The 21565-nt window shown below is 40.2% G+C and overlaps 1 long non-coding RNA gene across 1 annotated transcript; it reads left to right on the forward strand.

Annotated features, from left to right (window-relative positions):
• The first annotated feature begins 7057 nt into the window (after positions 1-7057).
• Positions 7058-20707, forward strand: LOC150061073 (uncharacterized). Its single transcript, XR_016536188.1, has 3 exons — positions 7058-7140; positions 11727-11783; positions 20381-20707. It is a non-coding gene; the product is annotated as an uncharacterized LOC150061073 (long non-coding RNA).
• Positions 20708-21565: the final 858 nt, after the last annotated feature.

Here is a 21565-nt window from a genome sequence, read left to right on the forward strand (position 1 = left end):
CCATCTCCAGCCATGTCTCACCATTCCTTCTTCTTCAATGAATGTTCTGAAGACCTCCAAAGGATGACTTCCTAAGTAGCTCTCTGCTATGATTTAAAACTCTCCATGCTAAAGGCCTTGTCATCAGGGGGTGCTGTTGGAAAGTGATGGAACCTTCTGGAGATGGGCCTACTGAGAGCTCTTTAGGTTATTGGTGGCATCCTATTAAAGGGGATTGTGGGACTTTAACACCTTCCTGCCTCACTCATCTTAGTTAACTTTGCTTTTCCATGCTCTCCTGCCACAGCTGTCCTCATCAAAACCCCAAAGCAAAGTGGACACAATCTTATATGAGGACACACTACCTGTGTGCTTGTCCCTTCTTGGTCTTACTTTTCATCTACAGCTAATCCATCTTCTACACAGCTGACACACTAGCCTTCCTAAGTACATATGTCTGGTATTCTTTTCTGTCTTAAAAAGTTACTATTTTCGGGGCCGGGAGTTTGGCCTAGTGGTTAAAGTGCTTGCCTAGCATGCATGAAGACCTGGGTTCGATTCCTTGGTACCACATACATAGAAAAAAGCCGGAAGTGGTGCTGTGGCTCAAGTGGTAGAGCTCTAGCCTTGAGAAAGTCCAAGGACATTGCTCAGGCCCTGAGCTCAAGCCCAGGACTGGCAAAAAAAAAAAAGTTACTATTTTCATGTTAACTGGAACTTAAATCCCAGTGCCTATATATAACCTTCTTAGCAGAATAATACATTTTTATGGGATAAGGATAATAAATAATAGGTTTGCCCATTTTCTGAATGTGACACACATATTTTCTTTCTTTCTTTTTTTTTTGTGGGTCATGGGGCTTGAACTCTGCCTGGGCGCTGTCCCTGAGCACTTCAGCTCAAGGCTACAACCCTACCCCTGGGCGTAGGCACTATCCCTGAGCTCTTCAGCTCAAGGCTCTTGCCTCTTTTCTAGAGGTTAATTGGAGATAAGAGTCTCGGGTTCTTTTGTGCCTGGGCTGGCTTTGAACCTTGATCCTCAGATCTCAGCCTCCTCAGTAGTTAGGATTACAGGAGTGAGCCACCATGCCCAGCTCACATTTTTTCTTTTACAAGGACCTGGCACACAAAAGATTTTGAATACTTGCTTTTAAATCAAAGTTTGTATTTTTTGATAAGCAATATGAAATAAAGATGTGTGTGTTATGTGGGGGGGGGATGTTAAGGAAAAGGTAAATATTTACAAATTACCCTGTAATTAGGTGATTAAATAAAGCCTAAACAAAGCCTAGAAATTACATCAGCTTGACAATTTTAGGCCTTGTGCACTTTGTCTTACACATAAATGACATAAGATCCTGAGAAGAGACAATGGTCTTGAGGATTAACATATCTACAAGGTGTGGTATTGAGTCGTATAATGTGGAATAAGTGTGAGAAGATTCCTGAATGGATATAAACAGGCAAAAGCCAGGGCCTGCCTTGAGCAAACTCTGGGAGTCTGGAAAAATGCTACCTATATAGGAACAAACTTTCAAATTTTATCTGATGAGATGCTCAAGCTAGATTCCAATAAAAGCCTGCCATGATCTTTGGTTCTGACTTATACTTGAACTCCTCCTCTTTAACACATAAGGCTCCAGTGCTGAAAGGCTTAGGTAAAGTGCCTGAATCCCAGGAGCACACACAGCCTTAACCCTGACAATCACATGGGAGCAAGTGTATTTTTTTTATAGCTAGAGGAGTTTGCTAGGTTTTGTTTTTATAGTCATTTGGTTCCTCTGACTCATGTGAGGTGACAATAGGAAACAATCTACTAGAGAGAGAGAGAGAGAGAGAGAGAGAGAGAGAGAGGAGAGAGAGAGAGAGAGAGAGAGAGAGAGAGAGAGAGAGAGAGAGAGAGAGAGAGTCCAGAGTTCACAATGTCATCAATGTGCTGTATTATGAAAAAAGTGACTACTTGCTTCTTGATATAAACATATTCTTATACAAAGGGCGCCAAAGATGGCACCGGTTTCCTTATAGAGACACAAACTCTGCAAAATCCAGGCTCATGTACAGACACAGAAGAGGAAACTCAAGAAGAAAATGCACACAGTGTCCTAGTAAGATGAACCATTTGCATCCTGTGGCTCACACTGACAAGTCATAAGTAGTTGTAGAGGGCAATTTTCCTTGTGGCAATGATTTCCATTTTGCACACATATACATCTCCATCTAACAGTCCTCTCTCCTCTCCTCCCAGGGAAGGGCTGGCTGCATAAGGAGCAGATCAGATATAATGAGAACTGAACTCACACAGGAAAAAGCTTTAGCCAATGGGGAACCAGCACTGATGGATGAAAGCTCTAGGTCTTGTCTCTTGGTAGGCAATTCTTAAACCCAAATCCCTACCTCAGGGCATACTTTGAGGAAAATCCAAACCAAGACAACCTCATAAGCAAACCATAGTTTAGGATTTATATTCTGCCTTGTGGAACTAGAAAATCAGTGGGTGATTTTAATTAAGGAAATGTGATATGGTTTTGTGTGGAATGCACAGAATAACATTCATTGATGGATAGTATATATTACAGTAGCTCTGTAAGATTATATGGCCTAGAGATTTAACAGCCATATAATCTTATGCTCTCCAATGTTCGTACAATGACAAAATCCCCTGATGACATGTTTCTAAGAATTTATCACCATCATTAAGCACTGTATTGCCATATATATATATATTCATATGTGTGTATATATATATACAAATATATACTTCTTTGTTCACATATGTACATACTGCTTAAAAGCTATCATTGTGATAGCTGGGAGTAGACAGATTTGTAATAGCAAAAGTGGTGGTGGGAAACCCATCTAGGAATATGTGGAGAAAGTCAGGGTGAGTCCTAAGGTTACTATGACAGGAAGTTTCTGAGTATTGCTGGTCCCTCGCCTGTGGTTGTAGCCATTCATCTTTGCCCACTGGTAGTGATTTATATGTCTAAGGATGGCCCACCCACTTTTACTGGAACTTATAATTGCAGAATTACACACATGTTTTCCAAGGAGAAAATGCTGCCTCCCTACTGACTCATGATCATTTATTGAATAACTTCTTATTCCAAGCAGAACGTGAATTGCCTATTTCCTCTCTTCTCATCCAAATACTTCTCCTGAGCTTCTCACAAATCTCAATCACTAGGTTTACTAGGAGTGTATCTTACCTTGGAATAGACTACTGTATTTCTAATCCAAATTCTGGAAATTTGCTAGTAGCTCACATCTATAATTCTAATTACACAAGAGGCTGAGATAAAAAGGATCATGGCTCAAAGCTAGCCTAGGGAGAAAAGTCTGTGAAACTCCATTTACAAAATAACCAACAAAAAGCCAGGCTGGAAGCATGGGTCATGTGAAAAGAGTATCAGACCTACTACCTGACAAATGTAAGTGTAATCACTCTATACATTATCCTGACAATAAAATACAATTTTTAAAGAAGAGTACCAGAAAAGGAATCCAACTGAGTATGACACCCTAATTAACTTTAAAAATCCAGTTCTGTATGAATGGGACGATGTCATTCTTTCTGATAGTAGCATAGAATTTCATTGAGTTATAAATACCACATCTTCTTGACCCATTCATCTACTGAGGGGCATCTGAGTTGGTTCCATATCTTAGCTATGGTAAATAATGTTGCAATGAACATCGTTGTGCTAGTGGCTTTAGTATGCACTTGTTTCTAGACATTTGGGTAAATGCCAAAGAGTGGGTTGCTGGGTCATAAGGGAGCTCTGTGTTTAGTCTTTTGAGGAATCGCCATACTGAAAGACTTAGAAAAAATCATATTAAGTGAAGTAAGCCAGACCCAAAGGAACATAGGCTCCATGGTTTCCTTCATTTGTAATAATTAGTACACATCTAGGACTTTCCCAGCAGCGGGTCACAATAGCTCAAAAGCTATGTACATATGGTCATACAGGATAAAACTAAATGAAATGAACTCTAGGATATGGAAACAAGTGGTTTATCTTTGTGATTGTTGTTTTCAGTGTACTATGTGCAGTTTATTTCTTTTCTCTTTTTCCCCCTATGGTTAATCTCATGTGGTTACTGTATCTGACTTTCATCACCTGGTGTATTGTATATATGCTTATTTGTTTATTTGGAATGGGGAAGAGAAAGGGGAAAACAAGATGAATGGCACGGGTGGGGGAATGAAAGGAGGACAAAAACATGAGAAGGGGTATCAATGTTCGAGGACTCATTTACTAGGGAAATTGTCTATGATAAAGGTGAGCAGTAGTCAGTCTATCGCAGACAGTGAAGCTTATATGTGGAAGAGGAAGGACTCAAATCCAACCAAACTCTTCCCAAGGGGTCTTAAGTTGGTCACAGATTCAGTAGTGAAGTCAGATTAGAACAGAAGATGGTAAATCGGATTTCTGGATGCCACCTGTCAGAGCCACTGAGGAGGTCAGTGGGCAGTAGAAAGGATGACCTCAAAGCAAATGGCCTCTGATGTAAGGACAGTATGAGTTCAGAGCTTCCAAGTTTAGTGCATGGGAATCCTAACTGGGAGAAGGTGGCTAGCATATGTTGAGTCTAGCAATGTTCCGCTTTCATGAAGTTACACACCCAGGAGTTCTGTGGACCCCTACAGTGGGCTCATAATCTCCCCCCACTCTTGATGTGTGCTAAGCATTTTTTGGATACTATTTTTATTGCTATCTCAGGCTCAGGACATCAAAATGCTGTAAAAAGTGACCTAACAACAAGCAGACAGCTTTCTAGGACCCTCATTCCAAAATTATTGTCTTTGACACAGACATACCTGGAAAATAAACACACACACACACACACACACACACACACACACGCACACACACACGCACGCACGCACATACGCACGCGCGCGCGCCTACCCCTCATAGAAGTGTACTTGCTGAGTGACAGACAGGATCTATTTCTGTTCCTGAGAACACATGGCACAATCAGTGAGATGGGGGGGGGCGGGGAGGGAGGGAGAGAGAGGGAGAGGGAGAAGCAGCAGCCGGAAGCTGCCAGCTCAGCCTGGCTAGAGTCCATATCACATCATGGAGCAGGTTTTGGGGATGGGCTTGGAAGCCCATGGATTGCCAGTCATTTATGATGAGCTGACACTTCACAAATGCTATTTCTGATTCTGGGAAGTTTTTGTAGCACAAATGTCGTTATGGCATGCTCACTGTGGGAGTAAATGTGCTTTTTTTCTTTCTCTTTTTTTTGGTGACAAAAATAGATCTATAGAGGGTCAGGATTTCAAGGCCCCTTATTTACACTGATGCACTTGCAAAAGGTGAGCCAGAGATGACAAGGGTGTTGCCTCAGGATACACAGTGAGCTCATAACAGATGGAAAGAGCACAAACAAATGAAGCCACCCCAATATTCTTCCCACAGAGCCACATCCATCTTGCAAAACCTCTTTGTGAGAGAGAAAGAAGTGACTGTGGCAGAATTAAACTTTCCGATCTCCCTCTTCCATCCATTCTGCCTTACATGCAGGGTTTATGATTCTGAACAAAAACAAAGAAAGAAAGAAATTGAACAAAACCATCTTTTTGATTTTCACAAGCCATAATATCTTATGTATTGATCCTTGGCAGTGCTAGGGTTTGAGAGCAGGATTTGACACTTGCTAGTCAAGCACAGTCCCCTCTGAGACACTCCATTAGACCTGGTGTAACTCTCAAAGCAGCTTTGTTTCTGGCTGTTACATGTTATTGACCTATGCAATGATAAAGACTATGGCTTGCAATCCAGTTCTCATTTGGGGGCGTGGTCTTCCAACACCCTAACATGGAGCAAAACCTGGACAATGTCTTCATTCATTTTCTAAGCTTCATCTCTTATATAACCATCTCCAGACAACTTTGCTTAACTCTATGAGCAGTGAACTCTCCTATACATGAGCATCCAACTGGATTTGCAAACCAGCTTCCTCAGAAGAAACCTTGGAGGCATACTCCCCTTCCCAGATATGCCCTACTGCCACAAGGGAGAGAAAGGAGAGCATCAGAGATTCCAGTGAACAAGAAGGGAAGTGATGATGCCTTCTCTACCTGGAAGCCTCCGGTTCTTATCTCAGTCTCATACTCTTCTCCTGATCACCAGAAATGCAGTGTTGGCTGACACCTCCAACATTCCACCTCCACCCATCCTCTCTGACATTCTCTGGCTGAACTATCTTTGAACAAAAGTCATTATCTGCTGAGAATGTACAGCCACAGTAGACAGAAATTAGGAAAAAGAGGGGTCCCAAGGTCTTTCATTACACTTGAAAATTGCCCATCTGATTCCAATAGATCAGACTCCAAGCTGAAGTCTAAAGGTCTCAGCAAACTCTTCCACCCGCAGCTCATTAATGTGGAAAACAGCCTCAGAATAAACAAATTCCCCACACTTGCAGGCCAGTCTGCTCATAGAACCCCGACTTTCTGCTTTAGACTGAAGTACAGGCAAGATAAACTTATAGGTGGAGATAGGACCTTTCTCATCAATCGCTCAGTGTGCCCTCTGTGATGAAATATCCAAGGACAAAATTCTATAGGGAGGGGTGTCTGCCCCATGGCCTAGTTCATCACACCCCACAGAATCTGAATTGAGGGGCTCAGGGAGTGTTGCAGTGCAGCTTGATCGCTGACCCCTTAGTGGAGAATGGGGCCACTGTTTCAAACAGGCCTCAGCCATCACATCTGTCTTCTGAATGCCTTGTTGCCAAAGAAATCCTTCTCTGTGGGCCCTGAGTCTTGACCCTGAAGAGCCTGGAGTCATGCTTCCACTGGGTGGGACTCTGCTTCTTCTGAGTGCTGGACAGGCTTTCAGGGCTAGAGTTTGGGGCCCAGACATGCCCTGAACAGCATCAGAACAGGGGCAAGGCTTAGATACTCTAATTACCATCACAAAATCACACAGGAGACAAGGTAACCAGGAAATGAGAAGCCAACACAACAATTGCATTGTGAGAGAGGTGGGTGAGGAGCACACATACACATGCAGAGAGGCAGAGCCACACATGTGCAGAGCTGGCAGGGCGGTGGGGAGGGTGGAAGGGGGCCATGAAGAACAAAAATCACAGCAGGAAGCAGGATGGCAATATCCAAAGATCTATGACTGCCACGATAGGAAACTCCAGGTAAGCATTCACTGGTTAGAGATTTGGAAAATGTGCTAAAGGGAAGACTTGGTTTCACAACCCTGTAGTGATTCTATGTAGTAACATACTGATTCCCCATGCAAGGCTGAGTCACTCAAACTCACAGCTGTCTGGAGAGCTGAAAGCAGAGGACTCTCAGTTCCTCTGAACAGCTGAATTTCAGCTAAATTCCTCTCCTGGATCTTTCCATTGGACTTCCCTCAAGAGAATCACTGGTACCTCAGTGCCTCCTTTCCTGGCTCCCAGCAGTAGCCATTTATGTCCAAAATTGGGCATGCCATTGTATCTGGCTTTTGCTGGGGGTGTTTAACAGCAGCAGTAGGGAGCCTGCCACATATCAGGAAGATCAACTCCTGACCCAAGAAGAAAGAGAAAGAGACTGAGATTCTGGTCCTTCTTAAGAGCATATTCTGAATAACCTATGGCCGGCCTCTGGTACCTGCTTCATATGATATCCAATAATTCCCAATAGAACCTCTCCAGAGGCCCACCCTTTCACTGCTTGGGACCCTGACTTCCTATCTGTTTGCCTTGGATGAACTTTGCACATGTCAGATCTCTTTGCTGAGACCAGGTATTTTCCTTTCTCTTATCCAGAAAAAGAGCTACAGCCCTCCTCTGCTGACTGATACTGGAGGAAATAATGTGTTTTCTTCCTGCTTCTCAGAACTATTTAAATATTACACTTTGTTGATAATTAGAATGATGCCAGTCTTCCTAAGTTCTCTGACTTTAAACATGAAGAGTTTTACTATGTCTCAGCCCCTAGAGACCATTCTATGGACTGCCTGCACTGTAGGAATACAAATTTCACCAAATGGACACAGACAGGCCCTCTTGAGCTGTATTAAAAGGAACACGAGTTGGCTTGGCATCTACCCTGATTATATTAAAGTAGGATGACCCAGACAGGACATGGATGTACCAAGGAGGACAGGATAGAACATGGAGAGGAAAGGACAGGTCCCTCTATGCTCTATGGCTTAATGGCCTTAAGAATTATTAAAGAACTTTATTGAACTCCAGAATTGACATTAGCCTTGACAGGGAAATGGTTTTGCACAATGTTAGCACACCAATAAGCCAGCATTTTCTCCATCTCTCTTTGGGATGAACCCTTCATTGATTGAATTAATACCCTTACAAGTCTAGAACTTTGTTTTCTCATCTCCTTGGTGTCCATTTCTTGAATGAATGAATGAATGAATGAATGAATGCTCTCCCAGTCCTCAGCTGCTTCCTTCCTTCCACACAACACAAACATATGGAACCTATATGTGCCTAGACTGACTAACATGGTCATACACACATGTTTCATATGTGCTCATAGACTTCCATGCATGTAGACAACTCTAGTTCACAAAGTCATGGAAGCATAGATCTACACATATAGGCACAAAAATATCTTTAAAACACAAACATTTTAACAATCAACACTTGACTTCTAATCTAATTCATACTTCATGGTCAAGTTTAATCAGAGTGGCTAGAGAGACTAGAGGGCACGCTGCTGATTGCACATTTATATAGACACTTATTCTGGCACGCAATAGTTAAAGAAGGCTGAAGATACCCTGGCATAGACATGGTGGACCAAAGATAGATAGCAGGTGCTAGGTGAGCTTTAGCTACTCACTCAGGTCAGGCAGAACCTTTGATTACTGGAGTGAGGAGTTCCTTCTAATTTTGATGAAAAAGGAGAATTTCTTGTTCACCCAGATGTAGGAATAACTCTGTGTAGAGCCATCATTAAACAAGGGTGGAGAGGACTAATTTTCCTGTGCACCAGTCTCCTCCATCGCCAACCCCAGCCACTTTGAGCCACTTTGGTCCAAATCAGAACACCACCAGTGTTATGTACCAACCATGACGGCAGGTACAACAGAAGCACTCAAATGTTAATAGCATGCCCTCCATCCAATGGCCCTTTTATTTCTTTAAAAATGTTTCTACTGCAAAACCTGACATGGTAAGCATGAAAACTGATCATTTGTTATATAGCTTGAGTGAATCGTCCCATAGTAAGATACTAAAGCATCACATCAGATTCCAGAAATATGTGATAAAGATTTAAAAGTAAGGAATAATAAATACAAAATGATTTAAACTTTTCCAGAAAGACTTTATTATACTTAATACAACTTTACAGGGGAGAAAAGTGGTCAGATTACTCGTTGCTTCTATTTTACAGAACATGGGGGACAGAAATGGCAGGGACTGCTTTGCATAGATGCATTTATTTTAAGTTGCATTTTTTAAAGTCTCTTTCACTCTCTGAAACCTAAATTCCTTATATAACAAGATTCAGTTTCCCCTACCCTTCAGATCACTTCTAAAAGGAGTGACAGTCAAACATGACTTAAAAGTAAAGATGAAAAATCAGTGCTCCACAACGATTTCAGTGGGAGCCATGATGAGTCACCCTGGTAACAGGAAACCAGAGTGTGGTAGGGATGGCTGGGGATTTGCAGGCCTGACACACATGGACTGGTCACGTTGAATTCTTTCATCAGATTCTGGGTCTATCAGTGGTGCTTCATTTGCATGAAATGAAAAGGAGTCCAAAAATACACACTGTTGCTAAGGTTACATCTTGCTGGATGCAAATGAAGATGTGTTTGTTCAGACCAGTTAAAAATATCTTGGCACTAGCTAATTTCCCTGTTGGCACGAGGAGAATTATCAGCTAGCTTATTAAGAGGAGTGCTCAGGTTTACTCATCACTGGGGTCTGGAAAGAGCATTCTTTCTGAATAATATTTTTAGAACTTTAGAAAGCATTCTTTTTATTAATTCAAATGATGTAGGGTTACAAATATCATCTAATAACATCACCCATGACTAAAAATGTATAGGTATGCTTTTCATAGATTCATAAAGAACCATCTGCATAGATATTTTTGGAAATCTGGCAGGAAATGTAAATAAGTGGGAATAAGAACTATAGTCCAACAGATCAGAAAACAAAGATAACATGACCTTCACATTGCTCAGTCTACTTAGGAGAATGGCATCTGAGAATCACAGTTCAAAACCAGCCTAGGCAGTAAAGTTCATGAGACTCATCTCCGGTTCACTGCAGAAAAAAAAGCTAGAGGTGGAGCAGTGCCTCAAGTGGTAGTTCAGTAGCCTTGAACAGTGATCAGGCCCTGAGTTCAAGCCCCAGGACAGCACCCACACAAAACAAACTGGAAGAAACAGGATCGGAGACATTCATCCATTCTGCATTAATAGAGGGCTGAAGGTTGAATCTAGGACTGACTCTGTACATAATGACTTTTTTTTCTCTATCATGCTGCTTCTATAACTGAAGATGAATTGTCCAAGAAAAATATTCAAGTAGGAACAGGAAAGAGGTGCCAAAAAAAGCAATTGAAACTCTGGCATTTAAACAAATTGAAAAGACATTATCCCAAACTGAAGAGCTGTTTTTCTTTAACCTAATTTCATAGCTCTTTTTGAGCTTATCCTGACTTCTTGAGATGCAAGAACAAATGCTTCTCTTCCTCCTTCATTTTTGGAGGTAGCTCATCCCCAAACCACTGAGCCTCACTAGAGATCAAACCATAACATGGCAGAGCCAGAAAGGAGCCAAGAATCATCCCAAACCCCTCACTTACCCTGGAAGAGAGGCCATCCAGTCATTTGTTTGAAATCCTGCATATAGACAACTGCTCACATATATTAAATTTGATTTTTAACACATGGCATTTTACGAAGTACTTTACCAATATTCATTTTAGGTCAAACACTCCCTATAATGTCTCAGCCAAAAAACACTATTACTTTTTACAAATAATTTTACAAATAAGAAAGTGACATGGAAATTCTAAGTGTCTATATAGTTTCTATGTGGTAGAAAGGAAATTCTATTGTATATGAAATGAATGAAGAGTCTCAGCTCTTGACTAGTGCATTTTATTTCCTCAAAGCAACTCTTTCACTTTACAAAATATCCCATGCTCTTTCATTTATATGCTCCTGTGTGTCTCTATTTTTTCTTAGTCTTATTTCATTTTATCTTTCTGTGCCAGTACTGGGACTTGAATTCAAGGCCTCATGCTCTCATTTGGCTTTTTTTTTTTTTTTTTTTGGTTCAAGGCTCATGCTCTAACCACCACACTTTGGCTGGTTAAGTGGAAACAAAATGTTGCCGTTTTGTCTACTCCTGATGGCTTCAAACTGTAATCCTCAGATCTCAGTCTCCTGTGTAGCTAGCATTACAAGAATTAGCCACTAGTCCGTGGCTCTCCTTTGCTTTAGAATTCTAAAGAGAATCTGGAAAAGTAACCAGATACAGGAGAAGAAGCCAAAGGAGGGATGAAAGGATAGGGAGATAAATGATAGCCAAGAAAATCTTGGCTCCAAAAGGCATATAGGATAATCCCCAACTTTTACTAGGACTGTCACAAGGAAGACAAGGCCATTCTAAAATGTTGCTAAGAATGGCTTCATGTTACTGACCAGATGTTATAGTCCAGGTGAGAATCGTGTGTGTGTGTGTGTGTGTGTGTGTGTGTGTGTGTGTGTGTGTGTGTGTGTAAAAGCATCATTATCTTATTTCAGAAATGAAGAAAATGAAGGTCACAGAAGCCAAGTCATCTGTCCACAGATGACAAACAGGTCAGTGGTAGCCAGAAATTAAAAGCAGAATCAAGGCAATTCTTTCTATATATACATTTATAAATATACATACACATTTTATATATATATATTCTTTTTTTGGACAGATAGCAATTTGACAAATTTTTCTTTGATTTCTCTTCTGTATGTTTTCCAGAATTAGGAGATGAGAGCAATGTCTAGAAATAATGGGGAGAAGAAGTAAATTTTGTTGGGAGAAGGAATTCTCTGTACAGATTCTCTTTGCCTTAGAGTCCCCTTTCTTGTTCCTTCCTGCACTCAAGTGACCTGGGTTTTCTTCTCTATCATTTCATGTCTCCTGGTTCCACATATCTAATACACACATGTTGGCTAAAAATTTATACTGCTAGCTTTGACCCCACCCATCAAATTATTAAACATCTTCATTTAAACTAATAATAAATATGTGAAATACATGAAAAGAGTAAAATCCTATGAGTCTCGTATCTTCAAAATACGCAGTAACCTATCTCAATCCTCCCAGATCAGGGCTCTGGTAAGGAAATCCATCCAGGCTCTACATTTGACACTGCACAGGTTCTGCTCTCAGCCCACTTTCTCCTTGATCCCCAAGTCCGACTTCTCAGTAACTCCCAACACCTCTACCTTGAAATCCCTCCTGAACATCTCAGTCCTTCCTTCTCTTAAGCCATCTCAACAAGGTTCCAGATCACATGTGACCCATCCTTGTTCTCTCGCTTTGCACAGTTGCTCTTCAGAGTAAGTAGTAGAAATTTTATATAGAAAATTTAAATCAGATGATGATATTCTGTTCTTAAAAAAAAAAAAAACTCCAGTGGCCTGGGAATAGGAACTTGAAGGGGGAAATACAGAGGAGAATGGAGGGGTGACATTGACCAAGTAGCATTGTACTCATAACCTGACTTACAGAATTATAATCCCTTTATATGACTACTACTAATAACAATAACAATAATAATAAACTCCAGAGGCTTCCAACGGAAGTTAAAATAAAACCTAAACTTCTAACTTTGTGTTCAATTTCTCCCTCGCTTGCATCCTTCACTTTCTGCTGAACTACTGCCTAAACCATCCAGTCACACTTAACTGCTGTCCTTTGTCCAGCACTCCAAGGTGATTCTATTTGTTGTCTTTTTGCCTGAAAATCCATTCTTTCTTATTTCTCTGAAGCCGGTGATTTCTTCTCTCTCAGCTCTCAAGTGAAATGTTCTTACTTTAGATAAATTATCGTGTACTTAGTAAAAAAGAGGATTCCCCATAACATTCTATCACATTTTCCTGTTAATGTAAGCTGTATTGTGTAGAGTATTCACCATATCACAAGGGTTACCTATAGAGCGCAAAGAACTTGCTTGCTCAATTAATGTCCCTTAAATGAATAAACCAAAGTTGAGCAACACATTTCTGTAAAATGCTAAACAAAGAATCGAAATATCATAAATTCTGTGAATTATGTTACTGTTATTTGTTCCTGAATTCGAACTCATCATCCACAGATACATTTTATGAGATTATCAGAATCAGAAGTCATTCATTCTCAATATATGCTTAAGAAAGAGTATAGGATGGAATTAGGCCCCGTCCCAGAAAGCAGAGTCTTGAGTCACAGAAGATTATTCTCAAATTTTGAAACTGAATTTTCTCCACTAGAGCTCTAAATTATTTTGATCCAAGGATTCCCTTTTTCTTTTCATTTCCCCATTTTTGGAATATAAATATCTGTAACTGTTAGCCTATTTCTGGATCACTATTGTGCTTTTTTTCTAGTCCACAGGGCCAGAATAAAGAAAAAAGCCTTTGTCCTAGAAGGCATCATTCCCAGAGCCTCACCTGTACCTGACTTAGATAAAACTGATAATGAAATGAGGAACAGCTGAGTGGATACATGATTGAATTTTTGGATTTCAGGTTTATTCTGCAAAGGGTTAAGAATGTCAGAGATGTGGAAGGAGAGTACAATGCATTTTCCTATGGAATACATATGAACCACTGGGGACGAGACTGTGATCTAAAGTGGGCTGAATACTTTCCTCATCTGAATATTAGCTTGTGGTTTTAGAAGTGTTGCCTTATCTAGCAGTGTTGCCTTCCATAGCAAAGACTTTGTAAGTATGATATAGTGAAAGATGTTGATATAGGTGAATTATGCTTGAACACCCACTATATACTGAGCCCAGCCATTAGCATCTCTTATAAATAAGAGAAACACAAAGGGGGGGGGATATAACCCAACCAGGAGAGGAGAAAGCAAAAACGTTTATGAATGGAAGGTCCTCCAGAGAGAAGGCGAGCAGCTAGCATGTTGTTGTTGGTCTGATGCTGCTGATTTTATATTTGTGGCTTTGAGAAGAGTATCAGAATCATTTTCTGTCATTTAAAGTCATCATGTGTGAGGCAGCTTATTACAACAGGCAAAGGAAAGTTCTATATTATTGGTTACTATAACAGCATGTATTTCATGAAAATGATGGAAGGTTGACTGTTCCAGATACATTGTTCACATAAATTGGCATATTGAAGGGAGCTACTTTTATAGAGCTATTTAAAAACAATAAAAATAAATGTATCATTAATAAATTAACAATAATTCAAAGAAATAAATGAGGGCTTAAAATCAATTGTTACAAACAATGCATTCTTACCCACACATTTGTTATAAATGGCAAGCAACCCTTCTTTATCTACTTCCATTAACAAATAAATTGTACCAACTCTGAATATTAGAGTTATTTAGACAATCAACAATTTCCTCTCCTTTTAGAGTGTTAAAAGCAATAAAGTTATCAGAGAATGCTTCCTAAACCATACTTGCAACTACATTGATTTCCCATGAAAGATGGAAGATAGTCCCAAAACTCAACTAAAGGGAGAACAAAAAGGGCAACTGGGGTAATATAAAACTTTCTTCACTCACATGTCTGAAAGTTGACATTGGCTGGTGGTTGAGGGTCTCAGATCTCCATCCAGGCTAATTTGGTATTCCTTGTAATGTGGGGCCTGGACTCAGGAAAGAGATGACAATAAAGAGAGAAAAATAGAAGTCCTATAGCTTGTTCTAAGATTGCCTCAAAGTTATAACTATATTTTACTAAGTCTTCTTCATGAGAAGGGGAAACAAATCTTGCCTCTTGCAAGACATGAGAAATGTCAAACCCTGGAGTTTATAGATGAACCCAGGTTTAGTTTCAGAATCAGGAAAAACTTTTATAAATGGTCGCTTTAAGTAGTGAGTTTTTCAGCAATTCATTTGTTCATAATCATAGCTCTAATATTATTCTCAGCCGAATTTTGTCTCTCAAAAGTTATATGCTGAAACTCTTCTCCTAGAATCTTGTCATTATTATTTATATCTGGAGGCAAGGTAGCCATCTCTAAACCAAGGTCAAATGCTTCCTCAGAAACAAAAATCTGCCAAAACCTTGATTTGAGATCTGGGTTCAGAAGTGTGAGAAATTTAACTCCTGCTCTTCAAGTGAGTGTTATACTGAATGAGCAATGGGAGAAACGACTGCATCCCAGAAGAAAAACAACAAATATGTATGTGTGCATGTGTATTAATATTTTTCCCAGTGGGACATTTGAAAGGAGACCTCATTTTTCTTCCGTAGAAAATGAGTTAAACTGTGAATGAAACACCTCTATTGTGGAGTAAAATGTTAACATTTAAAATGTTTTGGGTTTCTGGATGTCAGTGGCTTATGCCTGTAATCCTAGCTACTCAGTAGGCTGAACCATGAGGATCATGGTTCAAAGTCAGCTCAGAAAATCCTTGAAACTCCTATTGACCAGCAAAAATCCAGAAGTAGAGGTGTAGTTCAAGTGGCAGAAGGCTATCTTTGAGCATAAAACAAGGACAGCAACCAGGCCCTGAGTCCAAGCCCCAAGACTGGCACATGCACACACACACACACACACACACACACACACACGCACGCACGCACGCACACACAAATGTAGGTGTATTTATTTGTACTAAGATGAAAATTTTCAGGTCAGTTAGTAAAGCTATAAAACATCAAATAATATCATAGTTGCGTGTTTTAGTATCAATATTTCTGTATATGCATGTGTATATAAATATGTACCAGAAGTTCTACAAATATACCCCCAAACAAGGACTTGTGGCTGCCTCTGGGGAACAGAGTAGATTACCCACAGTCATGAATGTGTTAGCCTTTTGTTTGAACTTTATATACTTGAACCTTGTTTTACAGAGATTCTGTATTTCTTTATTAATGTAACAGGAGGCCTGGAATAATGGCTCAGGTGTTTTCATAACAAATCCAAAACCCCAACTTCAAGCCCTAGTACCACCAAAATTAAAAAGTCCAAAGAAAGCTGATTCTTTAATTAACACATTCTTGACAACAATTTTCAATCAGTCTTATCCAAGTTTGTTCTAGAACAGCATTGTTACACAACCCTTATGTGACCCTGATCCCACGGCTTCTAACCCTTCTACTAGTGGGAAGCACAGCTTAGATTTTGAAAGCTTTACCATGAACCCAAAACACTGGAAGAGCAGGAAAATGATGGAAAATTCATTAGTGAACTGCCTTACCAGAATGGAGACTGCTAGGTTTGGAAAGCTTCAGGCTTCAGCCTGGGAACATGGGCTTAGGGTTGATGAAGCAGCTCGGATGGCTGTTTCCACGTTGGACACCTCCCAAGACAAAGAAACGGGAATGCCTGTCTTGACATTCTCATTCTTTGAATTGGAAACACAAAAATGTAACAAATTCTACTGCATGCCAGGATCTATGCTAGCCAGTTTCCATACCCAATCCACTTAATACACACAAATTTCTACAAAGGCATTATCTTTGCTCCAGTTTCACAAAATGGGCTGGCTAAGAGACCTGGCTGGGTAAGAAACCTGGAGTCATTCTGAGGCCCTTTAACGAAGCATTGTATTCTCTTAGGAGAATGATGAAAGCTAAATGCATACTACCTCTCCCTGATAGTAATGTCTTTTGCTTTATTTCTCTGTCCCTTACCTCACTTCCCACTTCTGCCCAATGCAACTAAAAAAGCAAGGGAGGAAGGGTTTGGGAGGTCCTTTGCTTTTTTTCTCTCTCCTTAGTTTTTCTTTCCTCTCTCCATACTCAGGAACATACTCAGACAGCACTGGCATCACAGAGAGAAGGGCCAAGAGGGAAGTAGATGCTACAGAAGGATAGAGAAGGGCTCACCTGCCAGAAAACAAGCCATCTGGGCAAAAGCTAAAAATCAATAAAAGAACGGAAGAGCTCCTTTTCAGGGCTCCTCTCTGAATGCAGAGGATTGCTACTTTCCATTCATGTTTTTCTCTTAGGGACTGGCAGGGTGGCTAGTGGTAGAGTGCTCACCTAGCACGCACAAAGCCCTGGGTTCAATTCTTCCATATCACATACCTAGAAAAAGCTGGAAGTGGTGCTGTGGCTCAAGTGGTAGAGCACTAGCCTTGAGAAAGCCCAAGGACAGTGCTCACACCCTAAATTCAAGCCCCAGGACTGGCAAAAAGAAAAATCCCATGTTTTACTGTAAGCTTACTCTGTTTGCCTTAATGAGGACGAGGTGAGGTGAGAGGAGGGGGGAAAGGAAGAGGAGGGGGGAAAGGAAGAGGAGGAGGAGGAGGGAGGTCTGACAGCTGGGAAAGAGGAGCAAAGCTAAAGGGACAGTGTCGGTGCATTACACTCCTCTTGATTGTAGGTGTTCTTGATTATCTGGCCTCCTGGGCTTCTCTAACTTGGGAGAGTCTCACTTGCCAGGGCTACCTAATTCTCCAAGACAACCACTTTCCTGGAAGAAAACTGAATTTTCAAGTAGCAAATGCGGAACTCCTGCCCCCAGCATCTTTTATTTGGCTTTTACCCTACAGGAACTAATAGGTATCCCCATGGCCTATGCAGGCCGGGTTCGAACCAGATAACACCACAAGAAAATCTCTATGCTCCAGAGTCTGTGGAAATGACTAAAGATGATCTATCCCAAGCCTTCTAGCTTGCTGGTTGGTATTTCCCACAGAAACCACAATCATGGCTGGAGCCTATGCTTTCTTTAACTCATTCCCCCACGCCCACCCTGTTGGCTCCCCATTTGGCCTCGCTGTGTGGTGTCTGAGTCTCCTGTTTCCAGAGAACTACAAGTCAACATAACAGGCATAACAGGCATGAGTGCATCTGAAGATCCTACCATGCCTGATTACAACAAATCTAGGGTATATTTTTGAATAATTAACTTGCATAGCAAATAAATATCCACAGGCTCCCTTTTTCTAGGGAGCATATTTCTTGGTGCTCAGAGCTCAGAGTTGTGGTATTTCTGATGTTTTAGGACTTTCCTGGGAACCAGGAAACATTCCCACCCCTGGTGGGGAAACATATGGAAAGTTTAATATAGGTTGTGCAGGTAGTCTGGAAATCCCTGAATCCCTATCTCAAGGACAGAGCCAAACTCATCCCCAGGCATTATCATCTGTTCTTCTTGTACTAGTTTGACCTAAAGTTTGCTTTTCTCTCTCCAAGTGAGTAGTAAAGCAAAGAGTTGACTAAGACCCAAGGAAAGAAATCAACAAAGATTTTTCCAGATGTCTTTCTCCTTATCACACATCCAGAGTAGGCAGGAAGCTCTTGGGAAGACAATTTTCCCTTGTTTTCATTCCAGACTACCAGACTTGGATGCTGATCCTCAAGAACCTGTAAAACTTTGCCTCTATTCTTCAGTTTTCCTATATCTCTGAAGGAATTAAGCAAAATTGGTTTAAACAAATGTTTTCAGTTTCCAGAGTTCACAATGTCCATTCTAAAGAAAGCGTTAGCTTTAAATATGCTAAGTCAGAGTTTGACCATGAGGCCCTAAATTTACTGTTTATACAACTTGTTTTAACACAGTATGGCTATTAGGCATATGTTCAGACTGACACACAAATGTTTCTCTCTCTCTCTCTCTCTCTCTCTCTCTCTCTCTCTCTCTCTCTCTCTCTCACACACACACACACACACACACACACACACACACACACACGAAAAACCCTAGCTGACATATTGATTCTAGTTTCTCCACATTAAAAGCCACTATTTCAGACTTTAGACAATGCATTCTGCACGCTATGGACAGCCAATCGCTCCCCAGACACTGATTTAATTACCAATATGGCAGCCCCAAAATCTTCAATAATGCAGGAAGCACATGAGGTACTCTACAGAGAACAAAGAGCTTAGCCAGGGTATTCTAATCAGCATGGGTCCAAGTGCTTCCCAGGAGAAGGAGCCAAGCAAAGAAAAGCTCTTTTCATTCCTTTTCTTGGAGCATTGATTTTTAAACATCCAAAATTAAGGACACCCAGAATTTTAACTTCAGAGGGATTTTCTGTGAACTTTGATGGAATAAATGGACTAAGAAGATGGTGAGCTGAGAATCTGATGAAATATTTAGTTAGTCTAAGTTCTATTTATTGTAAATGTTAAAACAATGTAAAAATAGCACATGAAATTAGACTGTTCACTCATCTTAAAGAATGAATGATTAAAAGAGATAATGAAAATTGAAGTGACTTAATATTTATAAATGAAAATTTGTAAAAAAAAAAAATAAATAAATAAATAACTTTGTTACATATGGCTAGGGCAGTATTAGAAATGACAGGCCACGTATATTAAGTAGATGTTTTGGAAGGTTGGGCTGATTGAGGCATTTGCTTGTGCACTGTGGGTGTCACAGGACCATTAGGCCACCATAGCCAGTGGATGAATATTTTACTATTTTTCTGGTCCTAGTGTTTCTCGCCACTGTAGGCTTGTGTGTGGGGGGGGGTAGGGGGGTATTCAGCCCTCCATCCTTTCAAATTGTTTTCTGAACTTACTGATTTTAAAAATATACATTAAAATGTCCTACATGAATATATATATTTGTCTTTCCATTATTACTCATCAGATCTTTATGTATTTTGAAGGAAGCTAGTCAGAGTTCTAAAAATCCATGATTATAGACCCATTGGTTCTTAAATGCTATAACTTTCACTAATATTTCATCTTTGTTGTCTTGTTTAAAATTCCTCACTTTGCTTTTTTTTCTTGTACCAAATTAACTTTAATGTGACTGATATAGTCAATTCAATTTAAATTTAGCCTTTTCTATTTCAGTCTGTGGCGCTGAGCTGTTAGTCTTAGAAATCTAGTTCTGCTATATTCATTGCAATGATATCTTCTGGACTTATTTTTACACTCATATTTTCTATGTCATAAACTTATTACTGCTTGTTTTTATTTCCCTGGCCTGCTTTTGTATTAAATGAATTTTCTTCACTCATTTTATTCCTCTGTATTTTAATGTTTACATAGCCTACCACAATCTATTCAATTTCATCCATGAATGTGAATGAAAACTGTCAGCTTTCAATTCTACTTTTAAGAAGCCCAGATATGTCTCCTTCATAACACAAACAAAAAAAGAAGTTTCTCAATGAATTCACTGAGTAAATAAATGGATTAATTAATCTATAGCTGATAAGAGATTGATCTGAGGAAATTTACTACTTATTGTTACTTAATATAATTCATAGCATAGCTAGTCTGCAAATGCAATGTATCATCTATTTTATCTTTTTTTCCTAGGTCTGAGAGCAGGACTTGGTTTCTGCCACATTTGCTCATTGGCTAGCATTCTACCAATTGAACCATACCTCCAACCCCATCTATTTTCTAAAAGTGAAAGAAGGAAGGCTCTCTTAAGGATATCCTAAAGGATGCTCTTTCACCTAAGTTTTGCCTGCTAACATCTGATGTTACACACCTAACGTTTTCTACTCATGGCAGGCTGGTGGCTGTATGACCTGAGATTACGACTGCAACTGGTTAGTGGGTACCCACTCACTAGAACTAGATTTCATCAAGCCTCAACTGACCCCTGGGCCAGTATCAACTTCTTCCCCCACCCCCATAGCTGACCTGTTGCTCTAATTTTGATCTGTATGTTTTCCCTCCATACCAATTATACAGTAATTGAAACATCTCAATTTAAGTGTTGTTTTGAGAATATTATCTCTGCATCAAGAACTACCTTTTTAGCACAAGGATGTCATTATAGATGAAACTGCACTGGTGTAGCTCCCTTATTCCTCATTTGTTAAACAGAGTGATAAAAGCATTAAAACTATATGTGAAGAAATTGGAAACTGATACATGGTTGCACTCATTTGCTCATTTATCACAGAAACAGCATTCTGTGCATGTCTATTGGACACCTCGGAAGATGGAAACTGCTGTGTAATTCTCAGGATGTTCTTGGTCTGATGCTAGGTAGCACGCCACGGGATTTGTGAGGAGGGGGATTGAAAGGAGCCACAGGCTCTTCACGAAGCAGATATCCTCCTTTTGCCCAGCCAAGGTTGGAAGGTAAGGTAGAAAATCAAGAGGGCCAAGAGTTTGACCTAGTGATGGAGTGCTTGCTAGCATGCACAAAGACCCCAGTTTGATTCCTCAGTACCACATACATAGAAAAAAGCCAAAAATGGTGCTGTGGCTCAAGTGGTAGAGCTCTAGCCCTGGGAAAGCCCAAGGACATTTTTCAGGGCCTGAGTTCAAGCCCCAGGACTGCCAAAATAAGAAAATCAGGAAAATTATCAGCAGAGATGAGTTGAATTGAATTTTAAAGGGAAAGAATGAATGGCCCAGACCATGAGGGAAGGAATTCCAGAAAGACTAACTAGAGCTTTAGAAATGCAAGAGTTCAAGTATTATTTTACCTATCACCTTTCTTATGACTGCTTGTTTGTGAATAACACTTGCCTGATTATTAAT

The sequence above is a fragment of the Megascapheus bottae genome, chromosome 7, assembly GCF_031878675.1.
Source record: "Megascapheus bottae isolate mThoBot1 chromosome 7, mThoBot2.hap1, whole genome shotgun sequence".
Taxonomy (NCBI): Eukaryota; Metazoa; Chordata; class Mammalia; order Rodentia; family Geomyidae; genus Megascapheus; species Megascapheus bottae.